The sequence below is a fragment of the Myotis nattereri genome (assembly GCF_964212035.1).
Source record: "Myotis nattereri genome assembly, chromosome: X".
In the NCBI taxonomy this organism is placed as follows: Eukaryota; Metazoa; Chordata; class Mammalia; order Chiroptera; family Vespertilionidae; genus Myotis; species Myotis nattereri.
In genome coordinates, this window is record NC_138078.1 from 77,332,899 (window position 1) to 77,337,252 (window position 4,354).

At 53.0% G+C, this 4,354-nt stretch overlaps 1 pseudogene across 1 annotated transcript; it reads left to right on the forward strand.

Annotated features, from left to right (window-relative positions):
- Nucleotides 1–594: 594 nt before the first annotated feature.
- Nucleotides 595–1,217, forward strand: LOC308511722 (pleckstrin homology domain-containing family G member 5-like; annotated as a pseudogene). Its single transcript has one exon. The product of its transcript is annotated as a pleckstrin homology domain-containing family G member 5-like (transcript).
- Nucleotides 1,218–4,354: the final 3,137 nt, after the last annotated feature.

The following is a 4,354-nucleotide window of genomic DNA, read 5'->3' on the forward strand; positions in this document are numbered from 1 at the left end:
CATGGAGGACACACTTCCAAGCCCAGCCGGTGGCCCTGCTGCAGCCATGGCACTCCTGGGTGCAGGCCCCAGCGGGGCTCAGGGTGGCGGCGGGGACGCCTTGAGTCCTGGGCTCCTTGCCTGCCTTCCAAGGCTTCCTCCTGCTTTAAGGCCTCACCCTCCGCCAGCCTCCTCCTCCCCAGCGCCCAGAGCAGTGGACCCACAGAGGGCTCTCCCCGCTGGCCAAGGGGGTGAATGGAGCGGCGGGGACTCCCAGGTAAAGGATTGCCCTGGGGAGGAGTCCCGAAACCTCCAAGACCCGCTCCTGTTCAGCAACATCCCCAAGATTGCGTGTCTGCACCTTGGACTGTGGGGCAGCGTGATGGTGCCAATGGCGGAGAAGGCGCTGCGCACGCAGGGGCTGCTGCAGCCCGGGACTTCCTCAAAGGCTTCAAGATGTTTGGCTCCCTCTTCAAGGCCTACATCCGGTACTGCATGGAGGAGGAGGGCTGCATGGAGTACATGCGCAGCCTGCTGCGCGACAACAACCTCTTCCAGGCCTAGGTGACGTGGGTTGAGAAGCACCAGTAGTGCCAGCGGCTGAAGCTGAGTGACATGCTCGCCAAGCCCCACCAGCGGCTCACCAAGTACCTGCTGCTGCTCAAGTTGGTGCTGAGGAAGAGGGATGAGCCACATGCCAAGGAGGCCGTCATCACCATGATCAGCTCCATGGAGTGCTTCATCCACCATGTGAACGCGTGCATGCAGCAGCGACAGGAGCGGCAGCAGCTGGCCGCCGTGGTGAGCTGCATGGATACCTACGAGGTGGTGGAGGGTAGCAACGACGAGGTGGACAAGCTCCTGAAGGAATTTCTGCACCTGGACCTGACCGCGCCCATCCCTGTGCCTCCCCAGAGGAGACGCGCCAGCTGCTGTTGGAGGGCAGCCTGAGGATGAAGGAGGGAAAGGACAGCAAGATGGATGTGTACTGCTTCCTCTTCACGGACCTACTCTTAGTGACCAAGGCAGTGAAGAAGGCTGAGGGGACCAGGGTCATCAGGCCACCACTGCTGGTGGACAAGATCGTGTGCCAGGAGCTGCGGGACCCTGGCTCCTTCCTCCGCATCTACCTGAACAAGTTCCACAGCGCCGTGGGGGTCTACACGTTCCAGGCCAGTGGGCAGGCTCTGTGCCAGGGCTGGGTGGACTCCATTTACAATGCCCAGAACCGAGTTTGAGGGCGGCCCCTTCAGCTCCCAATCGGACGAGATGTCCCTCAGTACCACCGCCTCATCTGTCACACTGACCAGTGAGTTGCTGGCCCTGGGCCCTGGGGAGGGCAGCTCCTGCTCCATGGACTCCCCCTACGGCACCCTCTCCTCCACCTCCTTGCAAGACTTTGCGACCCCAGCCCCTGTGGTGGAGCCAGCACCCTGGCCCCTAGATTTACCACAGACCCCTTCACCCCCGCCCTTGCCCCGCCTCCGCTGCAGCCCCCCTGTCCAGCTGCTGTCCCGCCTGCCCCACCTGCTCAAGTCCAGATCTGAGGCCAGCCTCCTGCAGCTGCTGGCAGGGGCCGCCACCCAGGGGCCGCCCCAAGGCCCCAGCCGCAGCCTGTCGGAACTCTGCTTGGCTGCCACAGCCACCGGCGCATCAGGACCACCCTGCTGCTTAACTCCCAGGCCCTGAGCACAGTGTGGAGCCGCCATGCCTGGAGGGCGTGGTCCGGGGCCAAGCGCCCAACGTGGAAGGGCTGCAGTATGGCCACCAGGCCCTGAAGGCTGCCCTGAAAGTCACACAAAGACAACCTTCTACTGGAGGGCAGGCATGTGGTGCTCCAGGAAGATTCCGGAGGTAGGGAAGGAAGGTCATGGAAGGGAACAATTGCAAGAGGAGATCCCGAAGGTTCTGAAAGCAGAGGACCACCTCCTTGCAGACCTGAACTCTGTGTGGGCCTCTTTATCGGCCCTGGCAGTGGGAGACACAGTAGGAGGTGATGGACCCGGGCTGCGCCCAAGGAAGACTCAGAGGAAGCCACGTGTGGACAGGGCCAGGCGGAGCAGGCAGGCCCTTGCGGATCCCGCTGGAGGACAGCCAGACCCCAAGGCGACCACCAAGCCAGGCCCCAGGGAGAAGCGAGCAGATACCTTCACTATGCCTCCCATTGGCTAATCAGCATAATATGCAAATTAACCACCGACAAAGATGGTGGCTAATTTGCATACTGCAGGCAGGGCGGGACAGTGTGAACTCCCAGTGCGCCACCATCCAGGGCTGGCCAGCTTCCCGGAACCACATCGGCAGGTCCCGGAGGGCAAGGCAGGCCTGCCCCAGAAGCTCAAGCAGCCGGCCTGCCTTGCCGTCTTGCTACCCTGGGACCTGATCGGCGGGTCCCGGGGTGGCAAGGCACGCCTGCCCCAGAAACCCCAGCAGCCGGCCTGCCTTGATGCCCCAGAAGCCCCAGCAGCCAGCCTGCCTTGCTGCTTCGGGACCCCATCAGTGGTCCCAGGTGGCAAGGCAGGCCTGCCCCAGAAGCCCCAGAAGCTGCCTGATATGATAGTAACTCTATCAGTAAGCACTCTGAAAGTCAGTGGCATAAATGCACCAATTAAGAGACAGATTATGAAGGTGAATCAAAAACAAAACCCACTTTAAATATAAAGTCACGTATAAATTAAAAGTAAATGAATTAAGCTGCAGCCTGTTTTGCTCAGTGGATAGAGCATTAGCCCATGGACTGAAGGGTCCCAGGTTCGATTCCAATCAAGGGCATGTACCTCAGTTGCTGGATTAATCCCCAGTCCCTATCAAAGCATGTGCAGGAGGCAACCAATCAATGCGTCTCTCCCTTTCCCTTCACTCTCTCTAAAATTCAATGGAAAAATATCCTTGGGTGAAGATTAACAAAAACAAAGTAAATGGATTGAGTAACATTAAAGAGATTATAAGAAAAACATATTCCAAATTTTGTTAGTTGTATAATGGTTATGTTTAAATTATTAACACCTAAGAAATTGGGTGAAGGGTACATATAATATGCTGTAGTATTTTATAGGTTTTTTTTTACATGTATGAGATTATTTCAAATTAAAATATTAAAAAATTAAAAATTAATAAAATATTAATTGAAATGTGTATTCATTACATGAAAAATCTCCTAATTGCTTCTAGCATAATTTATTAAATTGTGCTAAAATTTACAAGGGTTCAATTAAAATATCTTAATTCTAAATGATATAATAGAAAATATATAATAATGCAGTTATAAGCACTTATCTGAAAATAAAAATTTAAAGAAGTGAATTTAAAGAAGGAATTAGCCGAAGAAAATATATGCACAACCCCTGGACACAGACAACAGTATGGTGATGGCCAGAGAGAAGTGGGGGGCAAGAGCTGGGTAGAGAGGACAAAAGGGGGAAAATAGGGGCATCCTACATAATAATAATAAAAGGCTAATATGCACACTGACAGAACAGCATAATGACTGGTTGCTATGATGAACACTGGCCACCAGGGGGCAGACGCTCAATGCAGGAGCTGCCCCCTGGTGGTCAGTGCACTTCCATATGGGGAGTGCCACTCAGCCACAAGCTGGCTCATGGCTGGCCAGCACAGATGTGGTGGCAGGAGCCTCTCCCACCTCCGTGGCAGCACTAAGAATGCCCAACTAATGGTTCAGACCTGATCCCTTGGGTGCCTAAGCCTTTAGTCAGACATCCCCTGAGGGCTCCCTGGCTACCAGAAGGATGTCTGACTGCAAGCTTAGGCCTGATCCCTAAGGGAGTGGGTCTAAGTCAACAGGTGGACATCCCCCAAGGTGTCCTGGACTGTGAATGGGCGCAGGCTGGGCTGAGGGACCGCCCCCCCCCCAAGTGCACAAATCTTTGTGTACTGGGCCTCTAGTATAAAATAAATATCAAAAATATAAGTCTTTGTTTTACTATGGTTGCAAATATCAAAAAATTTCTATATGTGACATGGCACCAGATTTAAGTTAGGGTTTTTCAAAATGCTGACATGCTGAGCTCAAAAGGTTCGCCATCACTGCCCTAGGGGCTGTATCAGTAAAGATATTGCTATGACATATGTCTGAAATTTTGCTGCCTATGGATTCCTCTAGTATTTTTATGGTTTTCTGTCTTATGTTTAAGGCCTTTATCCATTTTGAGTTTATTTTTGTGTATGGTGTAAGTTGGTGGTCTAGTTTCATTTTTTTGCATGTATCTGTCCAGTTTTCTCAACACAGTTTATTGAAGAGACTGTCTTGACTCCATTGTATGCTCTTGCTTCCTTTGTCAAATATTAATTGAACATATTGGCATGGGTCGATTTCTGGGTTCTCTGTTCTGTTCCATTGGTGTATATGTTTGTT